At 51.9% G+C, this 15,258-nt stretch overlaps 1 protein-coding gene across 1 annotated transcript in view; it reads right to left on the reverse strand.

Moving 5' to 3' along the window:
* The window catches only part of RNF165 (ring finger protein 165), a 98,465-nt gene that overhangs the window by 25,209 nt on the left and 57,998 nt on the right, over positions 1-15,258 (reverse strand). The gene's annotated exons all lie outside the window — the stretch shown is intronic.

The following is a 15,258-nucleotide window of genomic DNA, read 5'->3' on the forward strand; positions in this document are numbered from 1 at the left end:
GGGCGGGGGGCGGGTGGACACTGCCTTGGGTTAAGAGTGGCTCTCTCACACTCCTGCAAGACATTAAGTCCCTGGTGGTCAGCAGGGATGAGCGTACAGAGTTTTCTGTCAGTCCAGAGAGGATGGAAAAGCACGGAGGTGCTGAATGAGGGAGCCACGCTGGGAGAGAAAGTCTACCTTTATCCCCCTCACAGCTCCACCTGACAGCCCTGAGGATGAAGCTAGCTAGATGCGTGGTAGCCCTTTGCTGGGTCTGAAACTCTCTGGCCACATACTTGCATTTGATTCCAAACTTGACTTATTCGTTCACCCAGTATTGACTGCGTGCCTCTTACAGGTCAGGCAATGTTCTAGGTGCCGGGGATGCAGCCGTGAATAAAACAGCTGGAAATCCTTGCCTTCATGGGATGGTGGTCTCATTCTGTATTATCCCATGTGCTTACCACATGGGACGGTTCTGTATGTGAAATGTAGCTAGTCTTTTTTTTTTTTTTAAGATTTTATTTATTTATTTGACAGACAGAGGTCACAAGTAGGCAGAGAGGCAGTCAGAGAGGGGGAAGCAGGCTCCCTGCTGAACAGAGAGCCCGATGCGGGGCTCAATCCCAGGACCCTGGGATCATGACCTGAGCTGAAGGCAGAGGCTTTAACCCACTGAGCCACCCAGGTGCCCCGAAATGTGGCTATTCTAAATTGATACAGGCTGTCAGCATAAATACGCACCAGACTTCAAAGACTTAGTACAAACAAAATAATGTAAAAACAAAAACAAAACACTAACAACTTTTGAATTAATTAGATGTTGAAATCATTAATTTTAGATATGTTGGATTAGATCATGTATATTATTAAAATAAATTTCACCGGTTTCTTTTTACTTTTTTAATGTGGCTGTTAGGAAAAAAATTAAATGATATATGTGTCTTACATTTTATTTCTGTTGGACAGTGTTGGTCTAGACACAAAAGAGATAAAATATTTCACTTAGTGATGATGCTGATAGGATCTGTGGAGAAAACTGAAGCAGGGAAGGAGGATGAGTGGGGGGAATGTTTTGATTTTAGATAGGATGGCCAGGAGGGCCTTCAGTGAGAAGGCAATGTTTTTATAAAGAGCTGAAGGGGGCTGAGGATCGAGCATGAAGATATCCAGAAGAGATTTCCATGTGGACAGGTCCACAGTGCAAAGGCCCTGTGGTGACAGAAGCTGGGCATTTCGAGGACCATCTGGAGGCCAGTATGGGTAGAACAGAATGAGGTAGAGGAGAGTGGTAAGAGTAGGCGAGATAGATATCGGAAACTCAGGGAACAGCTTGTACAGGCCCTTGTTGGCCATTATATGATGTTGGCTTTAACTCCAAGTGGGGTTAAGAGCCAAAAGGGGTGTCTGAGCAGAGAAGTGATAAGATTTGTCTTGCTGTGGCTGCTGTGTTGAGAAGAGGCTACAGGGATAAAAGGGAAGAAGTGGGAACCAAGAAAGAGATGATGGTTTCTTGGACATGGGTGGGAATGGGGCAGAGGGAAGAAGGGGTGGTTGGATTCAAAATATATATCAAGGGTAGAAGTAACCAGATTTGCTGATGGATTGGACATGGTATGTGAGACAGAAGATAAGGAGAACTCCAGATCCTCAGTCCTGAGCAACAAAGATTGTGTGGCTCACAGCTCAAAGCAGTGGCCCCAATTCTTCCTCTTGTGGTAAACGCAATCATTGCAAGGTGATTTGTGGCTCCTCCCAACCAGAGGGACAATCTATTTCTCCATCCTTGATTCTGGACTTGGCCATGTGACTGGCTTTGGCCAATAGAATGTAGTGAAAGTGACCTCATGCGCATTCTGTGATGGGGCTTTAAGAGACCTTGCCCGTTTGCACTCTCTTGGACACTTGCTTCTCCCACATAAACAAGCCCAGGCTAACCCATTGGAGGATGAGAGACATGTGAAGCTGGGCGAACTCTCCTAGCTGAAGCCATCCTATACCAGTCTGTCCCAGCTGATTGGAGATATGTGACTGAGCCCAGGTAAGACCAAAGGTCCCAATTGAGTTCAACCCAAATTATCAACCCACTGAACTATGAGCTGAATAAATGGTTGTTGATCTGAAACCATGCTTTAGAGTGGCTATTATACAGAAAAAAAGCTAGCTGATACAGATGATGTTGCCATTCATTGATGTAGGGACTCGATTCTGAGTGATGCTCTGTTTTGAATGTGAGTCTTGATGTTTAGAGAGCAAAACCCTCATCCCTCTGAGACACCCAGAGCACTGGGTGTCTGTCGGAGAGGGCTGGACGGCCTCCAGGTGTACACTGAACACATACTGGGTGGATAGGGAGATAGAAGGACGGACGGATAGATGCATGGATGGATGGATGGATGGACCAGCCAGGTCCCCGCATCACCCTTCCCATGACAAAGCCAAAAGAGTTTTTAGTGCCTCTTCTCTCTGCCTCCAGAGTCTGCAGTTGAACTTGAATTCCTCGTGCTTTCCTCAGCAACAGCAGCAGAGAGCTGAAACCCGCAGAGCCATGTGCTTCCTTGAGAATGTGAAACACTGATTTTTAGCCTGTTTTTTGACCTCCCAGCCTTTTCCCAGATGTGCTGGCAAAGAGACAAATCAATTGTTTCATGTTTTTCCTGCTCTCCACCCCCATGACATGTTAATTAGCAGGGAAAATGCCAACAGCAAAGTCAAAAAGGCTGAGGGACAGTCCCCAGCCCTGAGTAGCCAGCTGGTGCAGCTCTGGCTGTCCTGACTCTTGCATCCGAGGTTGGCACCCACCTCCAGGGCTTCGGGCACTATTTTCTGCCTCCCTGATTCTCTTTCCTCCATGCCAGGTGCTTGAGAGTCCCTCCAGAACCCTATTTCAGTGCCTCTATGATACTGACAGTAATCGGCCTCATGTCCCCTCTTAGAAAACATTTCCCAAAAACCACCCAGTACAGTGAATTGTGGAGATTGGTCCCATTTTAGAGATGAAGAAACTGAGGCTCAGAGGGTTAGAGAGTCTTACCAACAACCCTTGGCCTGGGGATTTGGAGCCTAGTTTTCTCATGCCCAGTCTCTCTTTCTTTTATTGTCTACACCATCAAAATATGGGGCCGAGAAGATTGACAAGGGGGACTCCCTCAGCAAATCACTGGTAAGGCCTTAGGTCTCCTGTGGGCATGAAGTGATATCAGTTAAACTCTGGCCAAAGTCTTCTAGGCCTAGGGAAGGGGACACTTTTAAGAGATGCAGGGTTCTCCCAGGCTCTGAAACTGTCACCTGCCACCACATCCTGGGTTCCAGGTGTCACCTGAAGCTAGGGGTAGGTCTTTGAGTCACAAATGCGTCCCATCTGCAATGCCATCATGGCACAGAGTGAAGAGGTTTATTGGGTACAAAGTGGCCCCCAGCGAACCTAATGTATCCTCTCACATGACCCTTCCCAGCCACCATTACACCCCTCGCTCTCCACTAAGGCAAGGGAAGCCATGAGGAGCACAGGCTTCCACATGCTGCATTTGCCCTTTGGGAGTCTGAGTGTGTGTGTGTGTGTGTGTGTGTGTGTGTGTGCACGCACACACATAGAGGGCAGCCGAAGCCTTGATCCACAGCCTGCCCCCTGGCCTGCTGGAATTAGGCCTGCCTGTTGGCCGTGGGTACACATTGCCCTGTCTTGCTGGGTCGATCATTTGTTGTTTAAATATCTGCTCTATACCCAACACAAGAAGAGGGATTGGAATATTTTCTTGCAAGGAAACAGTGGGGTACCTCTGCCCTGGGACCCAGGCTAGTTGCATTCAAGTCCAGTCTTACTCATGGCGTGGCCTCAGGCAAGAAGCCTGCCCTCTCTGAATTCCAGCTTCCCAACCTGCAAGACGGGCAGAAGGAGGCTGCTATCTGGGAGTCCAGGATGGTCATGGGTTCAGAGGAGACATGCCTGGGGAAAGTGCTTTGAAAAGGTTACAACGACTCATACCAGGGAGGCCTGGTAGGAGGGGTGTTAGAACAAACGTTCACAGAAGAAGAGCCTGAGGGTCCTACAGTAACATTAGGTAAAGTCTGCGGTTTTTAGCATTTGTGCAATGGACGATTTCAGGAGGTGGCATGTGCTCTGTCAGCCATGGTTCCCATGCGGAGGGAACGCGGGTGGCTGAGGGCAGGGGAGGGAGGGGGATGTGGTTTTCTCTGTCTCTATACATCCTTTCATACTGTGTGTATATGTTGTGTGGTTTCCAAAATACACAAAGCAGTTTTTAAAAAATAATAATGTCGGTGAAGTACAACAAAATGGGCCAGCTGGTCAGGCTTTAGTATTGTCCTGCCCCCCCTTTCTGTCCTCCCACTTCCTCACCCCAGTTCCCAGGGTGGCCCACAGTGTCTCCCACTCCTCTCCCCCAGTTGCAGCTTTCGCTGTCTCCCCAGTTTAAAGATAAGCTGACTGAGGCACAAAGTAATTAAACAACAGGTCGTCACATCACCCCAGGTGGTAGGGCTAACACCAGGAGCACTGGGGGGCCATTCCCAGGGGCTCTGGGGGACTCCATAGCCAGGGAGGGTCCTCTGACCCCAGTCAGAACCTACAACTCAGAACTCAGAACTGAGAAAGCCAGTGGAAGGCCCACCTTTCTCAAATCCCTCCCTCTGAGAAGAGGTCCTGGCAGGCTTCCCAGCTTGCAGTGTTTCCATCAAACAATTTTTGAAAACTGAGTTCAAGACCTGTCACCCAAAGCAACAAACTTTCACCAAGGGCCACTTAGCTGGGCCACCCACCCATCCTACCACCCACTGCCAAGGCAGGAAGAGGCTTGGGACGCCTCAGGCCTCTGAGAGCGCTCTGCGGTCTGAAGCCCAAGACTCACTAATTCTCAAACATTCAAGGCCTCGGGGATTCTGGCCGGGGATGGAAGCTCCTTGTCAGGAAGACAGGAAGGATCTGCCAGGGACCTTGGCCAGGGTCTCCCCTTTGGGCCTCTGTGTCTCAGCTATTACTGGGCACAGTGCTACCTGCCCTGCGGGTGTGACTTCTAGAAGCATTCACTCCCTGATGGCCGCTAGCGGCAGCTCTGTATCCCTCACAGCTCCTCCCTGAGGTGGCCTTGTCCTTCTCCAAGAGTGGGGGGCTGACGGGACCACTAGCTAGTCCCTTGCTGTCTTCCCGGCATCCCCTGGTGGGGGAGCACTTCACTGCCAACCCATGGCGGAGCTGCTAGAGGTGGGATGGGGTTGTGGAGGGGATGCTGGGGAGCAGAAGTGTGGCAAGTTGGAATAATCAGACAAGGGAGGGGGCATCTGCAGCACCATGATGGAGAGGCCGGCCTCCTTGGACCGTCTCCACCACCCTGGGCTGCATGCAGTATGGGGCTCAGCTCCCGGAGCGACACTTGACAGGAGGGCGCCTGCTCTCTGCTCTGACTCCCGCTGTCTTCAGAGCCTGACAGGCAGCTGCGAGCTGCTACCAAGAGTCAAAGACAGTGGCAGACACCAGACCGGCAGGGACATGTTTGCCGGCTGGCTTAGTGCTGAGCCTCCAGGGCTGCCAGGCAACCAAGAGACCAGGGTTGTTGACCTGCCTCCGGCCAGCTGGGCAGTGAGCCCAAACCAGGGTACATCCCATGCACCCCATGGCCCGTGGAGTCCACCCGCTGCCCACACCAGGAACTGTGGTCGTGGCAGGATCCAATAGGAGATGTGATTTTGCAGGACGAGTGTGGTGAGACTTAAACTTTGGTTAAACTTGGGGTGGGGGGAGGTGGGGAGTTGTGCTTTGATTCCCAAGCCTCGAGATGAGCCATTCTCTCCTGCTGAGCTTGAGATCTGCACTTGGGGAAGAGAGGGCGTTTAAAAATAGCACGGAGGGCTTGAATACCTCTGCTCCCCGCCTGCTGCAAGTCAGATCCAATTACTCCGCTGACAAGAGGCTTTTAGCCCAGGGAGCTTGGCATCTTTGATGCCACTCCAGGGGGCTGGACGCCATGGTTCCCCAGCCCCTCCTCCTCCCAGTGGGCAACCAGAAGTCTGGGAGAAAGGGACCAAGGGGATGTGAAGATCACGGACACACACAGCTCAGCCCCCGGCCATTATTCAGGCACATCAAGCTACTCGGCTGAATCTGGTTTCCCTGAACAATATCCCCTTTTGTTTTTTTTAATTGAAGTATGTATCACATACAATATTGTGACTAGTTTCAAGGGTACAACATTTACAAGATGAAATGATCACTACGTTAAGGGTAGTTACCATCTGTCACCATACACAGTTAGTAAGATACTGCTACCTATATTCCCTAAACTACGCTGTGCATCCCTGGGACAGACTGACTTTTCCCTGGAAGTTTGTACCTCTTACTCCCCTTCACCTATTTCGCTCATCCCCCCCAACCCTCATCCCCTCTGCAAACACAGCTGTTCTCTGTTTCTCTAAGTCTGTTTCTTTTTGTCTGGTTTGCTCTGTTTACTTGTTTGGCTTTTCAGATTCCACCTATAAGTGAAATAATACGGTATAACTTGTCTTGCTCTGTCTGACTTACGTCACTTCGCGTAATACTCCCAAGGTCTGTCCACGTTGCCCCGAAGGGCAGGAGTTCATTTTTGAAAACGCCCCTTCTTGTTCACGTTGGGTGAACTCCCCAAACGTGCCTGGGATTCCATCAGTGTAACCTCAGCCCTCTGGAAGGTGAAGACTTTTTCAAGAGTCCCCCACGAGGAGCCAAGTTAGCCTCCCTGGGATGGTGGGTCCTCGCAGTCAAGGACACATAGAGAATGTCAACTCCATGAGGCAGGACCTCCGCTGTCTGGCTGGCTGCCAGCACACAGTAGGCACTTCACAAACACGCGTTGAGATGAATGGATCAGTAGTAAAGGGCTTTTGGCAAGAGAATGCAAATGGCTCTGGGCAACTCCCTCTCAAAGGCCCGGATGAGAAATGATCTACTGATCCAGAAGCACGTGGCCTCTTACGATAGCCAGATGGCATTATGTCACCACCCAAGGCCAAGTGTAGAGGCCCCTAGGAAATATTGTCTCTTTCCCTCCTCCAGCCAATGCCACTGTTATTCTCATCTTTCTGCAAACTGGCCTGACCCGAAGCAGCTTGCCAGTGACCCTGGCAGCCAGCAGACGCTAGACCCGAAGCTCTCGCCGGCGAGCCTCACCCGCCCTGCTCCGTGGAGCTGTCCTCTCCTATCTACTCTGCTTCTCTCCCTTGAAATCACCGGATGCCCAGGGAATGCAAACTAAGAGAGCTGTCTCTAGGAGGGAGGAGGCATCTGTAGGACGCAATTTGCCTGTCTTGTCTAAGACATTTGTCACTTTGCATCCTGTCCTTTATCACAAGAGGCCTTGTCTAAGCAACTCTTTCCCTAGGTGGAGGCAGGGTCTTGGTCATCTGTCACTCGTGCACAGCCAGCACCTGGCACACACCGAAGCCGCAGATATGTTTGATTAAAGTGTAAGTGTGAGTGTGTGTATGCGTATGAGAGAGAACGAGACAGGGAGGGACCCGATAAACATTACACAGGCACACGTGCAGGATGCAGGAAGCAGGAATGACTCGTGGACCGCTTGCATCAGCCTGGACAATCGAGGAAATGATGCATAAAAGTGAGTTCACCATGCACTGTTCCAACGACAAGAGTGGGAGGGACAAGAGTCCCCCCCCCCCCAGTTGTTTACACTTCCTTTGTGACAGATTTCCATTTGTCTGTCAGAGAGGCCCTCCCCTTCAGCTAAGCCCCGGGATGGTTGTTGGTGATAGTGTGGAGGGCTTCCAGGCATCGCTCCAGATCACAACCAAGATCCCCGCCCCACAAGCTCCTTCCTGCCTCGAAATTACCAGTAAGTTTCGTGAGCCCTGGTAAGCTAAGAACGATGATCCCTCCCCGAACACATGGACGGTGAGTTGGCTCTTCAGTCCCACAGCCCGCGGGCTCTGACCTCCCCCAGGACACACACGCAGCCTGCTGGTCTCCTCTTCCTCCTCCACCCCGGCCGTGGGAAGCAAGGTGTGTGTTCGCAGAAGTGGGAATGGTGACCGGCATATCACTGTGACACACTGAACACCTGGGACTCTCATTCCCTCTCTCTTTCTCTCCTCTCTTTTCTTTCTGAAATGGGGGTGGGAGGCAGAAAGCAAGTGCAAGGAAAGGAGCTGGAGGAGAAGCCAAGCCCAGCTAAGCATTCGCAGCCTAAAGAATCTCGAGCAGCCGCAGAGCAGGACTCCGGCATCACGGAGCCTCAGAGGAGGCAGGTACCCTGAGAGATGGTCAGGAAATCCCAGCCAGCAGCCCAGCCACATGAGGAAGAGAGCAGGGACCCCAGCCTGGCAGCGGGATTACAACTGGAGCAGCTGCTATAGAAAGGGGTCTGGGGATGGCCATGAAAGTCACAAACGCACAACCCCTATCCCTGGCAGCGCCCCCTGGAGTCCCACAGCTAAGTGTGGACAAGTCCATAGAGACAGATGCACAAAGTGTGCTCAGCAGCTTGTCAGCACGCAAGGCTGGGAATAACCAAGCGTCCGTGGAGAACATGTACTCAGCGAATATTGTGCAGTCATGAGAAAGGATGAACATAATCTCCAGAATGCCTGGGGGAGAAGAAAGCAGGGAGTCTGAAAGGTCCCTGAATGCTTTGTCTTATCTTGGCTAAGACCAAGAGAGAAGAATGAGAGGCAGAAAGCCGTGGCCGCATCACTCAAAGGCACCTGGACACCGCAACGTCCACCCTGGGCAGACGTGGCCAGCAGCCCACGGCCCCTCCCTCTCCCACCCCAGGACTTAACAACCCAGAGTCAGACAATTCTTTTCCTATCAAACCCACACCCCAGAGCATCATGGCTTGGCCATGTGGCACTGTCCTTGGCCACCCTGAGGAAGAGTGTGTCACCACTCGCATTTGCACACGCCTGTGCCTCAAACGTCAAAGCACCCTTTCATCCCCTTCTTTCACTCCTCGGAAGATGACACCAGCCGAACAGGACTTGCATGTTCTAGATCACGGTGGCTGCTGCCCTGGACACCGTCCTGTCACGGGCCAGGTCTCTCATAGCACGGTGTCTGTTTTGTCCATAAGTGGAAAATAAACTGGCAGACTATCCTTTCTTTGAGGGCAGTAAGGATAGCAACATTCTTTTTCTCAGTCTCGAAGGCGTGCGGGGGTTATGACGGTGGACACGTACACGGCGCCCACTGTGTGCCCGGCCCCGTTACGTACTTCACGCGTGTTAACTCACGCAATGCTCCCGTCTCTCTGTCGTGGCTGCTGTTATGACTCCCTCTTAAACAACGAGAAAACCAAGGCCCAGTGAGGGCAAGTAACTAGCCCGAGGACAAACATGAAGGAGGAAATGGCCCTGTGGGCAGGTAGGCAGTGACTAGGGAACTGAGCCTGGAAACAGAACCCACAACTTGCAAAAAGGCCCGTGCAGTGACTCATAAAACAGATAAACGGCACAGCGCAGACTAGCTAAGCTCCAATGCTTTGACACCAGCTCCTTCACACCCATATGTTCCAAGATAAGACCACAGACAAGCTGATTTGATAGCAATTCTGAACAGACTCGTGTGTTCTTAAGATAAGACTTCTGACTGTTCCCAGCAACCCGCTCGTTTACAAACTCTGATCAAGACCATGCAGGGATTCATTCCAGCCCCCGAACTCCACAAGCGCCCCTTCTTTAAGGCCGAATTTGGAGGCACGCCGCAGTTTCTCAGGGTGCCTGCCCTGCCTTCCTGCAGCGGGCTGGTACCCCTAACTGGGTTTGGCTGCAGGTGTGTTCCTGGCGGTCTTGGCTGCTGGGCTGTCATGGGAAAGACCTGGAATTTGAATCTAGGAAGTCTGGCTCTGTGTGTTGAGTGTTTCACCTCTCTAGACGTTCTGCTGCCTCCAAGCTGTTGTTAGAGATGCCGGGAAGCAAGCCGCAGCCAGTCAGATCAGCCTGAGACCAGCTCTGGCTGGGCAGGTGGACGGTAGGGCCAAGAGACGGCCAGGCAAATGCTAGCCCTTGCCAGATTTCCCCCTTCCAGGTCCTCAGTGGCCTGTTCAGCGCTCCCTGAGGCAGACCTGAGATTCTTCCTGCTCCCCTTCCACTGATTCAGCGACCTCTGTCACAATGCCTGGTTCAGCTACCTCCATGGATCCCGCCTCCTTCCAAGACAGATGTCACCCCTCACATCAGACTCCAGCCCCCTCTCCCTCAGCCACACCAAGCTACTTCCAGGCCGCCATACTGGAGCTTTCCTGCCTCCCACCATCTCCCCAGGAGGTTTCCCCAATCCAAAATACAGCCCCCTTCCCCAGCGTCCCTCTTCAAAGACTTCAATGTTCAGCCATCATCCCACCTCCCCCAAGAAGTCTTCTCTGACCCCCTTGCCATATCTTTCCCTCCCTGGATTGCTGAAGGTGCCATCTATCTCTGTGTTTCTCAGTCGGCAAGGTCCCCCCCCAGGCAGCCTTGTGATATTTGTGATGATGCAATCCCTGTGATGTCACCCAACTTTTTACCGGGGTGGATCTTGTCACCCTACCTAGAGTGCATGCGCCTAGGAGTTCCCTGACATGCCTCAAGGCGTCAAGCCCAGTGCCAGCTCCCAGCCAGTGCTTCCCTGCCCTTAATTTAAAAAACCCAGCTATGAATAGCAGCTGTGATTCATTTATTTCTCCCATGAAAGCCACTGCTGGAGCCACAGATCTGGAAACAGCCTCTGCATTACAGGGGATTAACCTTCAACTTCGAAACAAAAACAAAAGACAAAAAACAAACTAAACCAGACCTCATCGGCCTAGGGAGAAAATCTAGAAGGAAGGACACCAGCAGGTTACCATGGTCTTGTTGGGTGATGGGATTAAGAATGATATTTTCTGAAGTTCTTGTTGCATGATTTTATAATGGGGGAAGAAAGAAAGCCACAGACTAATAATAAAGGTAATAGTGTACCAAAGACAGAAAGCACATGTGAGCAAGCAAGACAGAGCTGTCACCCAGGGCAGCCAGCAGTGGTGACACTCAGGGGGAGGGGATGAATCAGAAGAGTCAGGAGACTGGCTTGGAGGGGATACCTGCTACCTCCCCAGGCCTGGGGGGCCCAAAGAGGATGCCCAGGCCAGAGCTGGTCTCCCACCCTGTGGGGTAAAGGCCACATGCTCCCTGGAAAAGGAGGCAGTAGCTGTCGTTCACTGATCCCAGTACTTCAAATAGATCTCAAACACAGGGGAATTCAAGGCAGATCAAAGGAAGCCCGACTGTATGCGGTAGGATGCAATTTATAGTCCTCCTTTCCCCCAAGAGCTGGTAGAGGCAGGGGCAAGAGTCAGGTTTGAGAAGGTTTTAGATAACTCTTAAATAAGGGCTCCATAAATAGTGACTTTTAAAGGGAAACTAGGCTGTTCGGGGACAGAAGGAGGGTGATACCAGGAAAGACAAGCACGCTTTGCCTGCCCTGTCCCTGGGTGTCCTTGTCAGCACCAGGATTTGGGGCAAGATGGGCGAGGTCCTGGAGCTGCCCCTGACACCTGCCCTCACTGCCTCCTCCCCAGTGCCCGCCACACCCTGCCCCAGCGACAGCAGCTCCGGGGGACAGGGCCAGAAGGGGCTGCACGGCCCCGCATCCGGACTCAGTGTGGGTAGGCTCTGTGCCCAAACTTCAAGACAGGCCCACCTCTGACCTCTCTGTGGATCTGACGTGTCACCTGGGCACAGAGATCTCTCCTTGCCCCACATGCTGGCATTCTAGTTCCCGACCTGCCACCACCTGGCAGGGTGACCCTGGGCAGGCCAGGTTTTTATCTGTACAACGAGCCAGAATGAGAGGCTTTCTGTGAATTCCTAGAATTCCAACACCTTGTTCCCCACCCAGGGACACTCCAGTCTCCTGTTTCCTGGGGGCCTTGAACCAGGGACGGAAGGGCTGCCCATCCTCTAGAGGTTGGGCTGCGATTGGCCTGCCCCAGCCAGCACCCCCCAGCTCACAGTGACGGGGAGCAGGGAGCTCTCCCAGGTACGGGCCACCTTAGAGCAGAGCTGTTCCTCTGTCCAGGGCATGTGGTCCCCAGAGGGCGGCCCCTCCCTGAGGAGGCTGGGAAGGGCAGGGCCCGCAGCAAGAGCCGTTTCTGAGTGGGAAGGAGATGAGAAAGGCTGCACGTGGGTATGAGGCTGCGTGTCTAATGAGTGAGTGTGCGAATGTGTGCCAGTGTGGGAGTGGGCGTGAGCATGTGGGGATGAGGGGAGCGTGTGAACAGGTTGCATGAGTATGTGGGGGGAGGGGGGTGCACACCACGTGTGAGAGTGGGTACTAGCGTGCAGATGTGTGTATGAGGGGAGTGTGTGCGTGGATGAGTGTGTGAAGGTACAGACATGTGTACGTCAGTGTGCAAATATGTACAGGTGTGTCAGTGTATATGGAGGGAGTGTGGACGTGTAACGGGACTGTGGACATGGATGTGGATGAACGTGTAAGGGATACACAATGTGTGTGTAAATGTGTTCTAGCACATGAGTGTGTTCAATGGGAGTGTGTGTTGGGTGAGTGTGTAAAGATGTACACATGAAGGTGTGTGGATATGTATAAGTGTGTGTATGTGGTTAAGTGTGTGAGTGTGCACATCGTGGGTTGAGTGTGTGAGTATGTACGCATGAGTGTGGATGAGTGAGGGGACTGTATGTATGATGTGTGCAGATGAGTGTGTGAGGGCACACACATGCCCAAATCCCAGTGGAATCTCACTGGGTGGGAGAAAGGGAATGATGGTACTGCAGGAAGGTTTGTTTTGGGGGAAAGTCTAGAAAACCACTACCCTCCCAGAAGTAACACCAAATCTCGGAGGCCAACCCCAGACCCTAAGACGCCAGCCAGGGTGCCCCACGGAATTCTGACACCACCCATCCCAATCAAGGTTATTTACCCTCCCCCCACACCCCCACCTGTCTTACCCCGTGGGGGTTACAGATCCCATCTGGACCCATGGCCAGGGCTCGGGCCCGCAAACCTTTCCTGGGTCCTCTCTCTCTCTCTCTCCGTCTCTCTCTCTCTCTCCTACACCCTTTCTCTCCAATCCTCCACCCACTTGTGTCATTTCTGCCACCTCCCCCCACTGCCCCAGCCCCCTCCTCAGCTGTGTCTATGGCCCTCATCATCCCTTTCCTGGGCCACTGCTGGACCCCTCGATGGCCCCACCTCCCGTCGGGGGCGCCCCGCCCTGCACACCCCAGCCCACAGCCTGCAGGACTCCACAGCGTCGGGCTGCTGCGGGCCCCCCACCCCAGCCACAGGCACCTCCCTCAGGCACCGCTATTCCTGGGGAGCCCTCAGAGCTGAAGAAACCTGGCTTCTCAGCCGGCCCCATAGCTAGAAATGCTCTGCTGGGACATTCAACGAGTCACTGAACCTCCGTGTGTCCCAGAGAGCACCAGCCCAGTCCGCCATACTCTGCGCAACAGGTGTGTGCAAAACGGTCCACTCACTTTATGGAGCAGATGCTTTGTAAAAAATAATGATAATAATAATAATAAATCATATGATGAACTTCATCTCTCTAAAAACTGAGTTTTGCCATATGATACTTGCTCCAAGTTCAGCACTGCTCAGTCGTACAGTGCAGAGAACCCAGACTTCGAAGCTGAACGGAGCTGGATGTGAATTCTGCAAATATTCTACAATCACACCGGCTGCCTGACTTCACTTCTCTGAGCCTCTCAGCCTCACTTTTTCCAGCTCAAAAATGGGACTAATAGTCCCTGCTGCCTCAAGTTCGAGAAGGAAGGGAATGCTATCCTGAATTCCAAATGCATTACATATCTGATGCCAAAGAAGGGTTTACTATCTATCAGCTTCTTTCTGTCACCCTTTTTCCTGTCCTTGACCTACATCCATCAAATTCCTTAGAATTTATTAGAATCAGGAGTTAAGAAGAGTAAGGCAGACAGCCGTTTGGCACATTTGCTGGACACACGTCTTTCAGCTCTGTTAAATTATAGTGTGGCACAGGGGAAGGGCTTCCAGATGAGGCCAGAGCTACCGAGCAATCTGGGGGACTCGAGAATGGGGGGGGGGGAGGGGCAGTGTGTTTCAATTTTCCTGCAAGGAAAAGAGACGAAATCGAGAAACTTTAAATTGGAATATAGAAGACCTTGACAAATATTTAATGGATTTCAAGAGGTTTTAAGAAGGGAAGGGGGAGCAAGAGGAGTCTGATAATGAGTAGGGGCCCGTCGAGTTCCCCAACGAATGGGCCTTGGCAGCGGGGTTACCTCAGTTGGGAGATGAAGAACACCAGAGCGGAATGGATCTGATTTCCACCAGGCATCTGGCATACCGCACAAGGAAACATTCTATAAATACTCCCCGAAATGAATGAATCAGAAAATTGAAGAAGAGTGTTATGAAATGTTTGTAGATTAAATGAGAAATGTAGTCTGGGTAATAGATACTCTGCTTAGGTAAGCTGGCCCAGGGAGTGTTGGTTAATGTCAATCCACAGGAGGTGGGGGAAGGGAGGGATCTCTGCAGGGGCACACCAAAGGCATTGGTGCCTAGCCTTGGCCAGGTCCACCTGTTTGTCCATTACTTGACTTCGGATCTACCAGTCAGACGTATCAGGTTTGAATCTCCTCTGATCTGGGAGGGAGGGACTTGTTGCTTAGGTGACACAATTTAGCTTCCATGACATGCCAAATGGCAGTGGGCTAGAGGCATGGCCAAACCAACAAGATGATGTAACACTGGAATAGACGAAGGAGCCAAGACAGTTCGAGACACCTAAGAGCTGGAGGGGAGGCCCGTCCGATGGCACCCAAGTGAACGGGAGGTCAGCAGAGGCCACAAAACATGACTTGAAAAAGGCTAACCATCTTAACATAGTTAATTAAACACATGACGAGGAGACCAGAGGGGAGCTGTCCAGCACTCTGAAACACGAGGAAGGTTCAGAACACACAGGAGTGCTGAGATCAGTCTTCAAACACCAGAAGAGCCATTACTTGGCAGAGGGAACATGTGAATTCTACATGACACAGGAGGGTAGAGCTTATGGTTGCCAGTTAGCAAATAAAAATGCAGGATGCCCAGTTAAGTTAGAATTTCAGATAAGCAGGGGCACCTGGGTGGCTCAGTCGGTTAGGTGTCTGCCTTTGGCTCAGGTTATGATCCTAGGGTCTTGGGGTCGAGCCCCTCATCGGGCTCCAGCCCCGTGTCAGGCTCCCTGTTCAGTGGACAGCATGCTTCTGCCCCTCCCCCTGCTTGTACTCTCTCTCTCAACTAAATAAATAAAATCTTTAAAA

The sequence above is a fragment of the Lontra canadensis genome, unplaced genomic scaffold (genome assembly GCF_010015895.1).
Source record: "Lontra canadensis isolate GAN:19392208 unplaced genomic scaffold, GSC_riverotter_1.0 scaffold17, whole genome shotgun sequence".
In the NCBI taxonomy this organism is placed as follows: Eukaryota; Metazoa; Chordata; class Mammalia; order Carnivora; family Mustelidae; genus Lontra; species Lontra canadensis.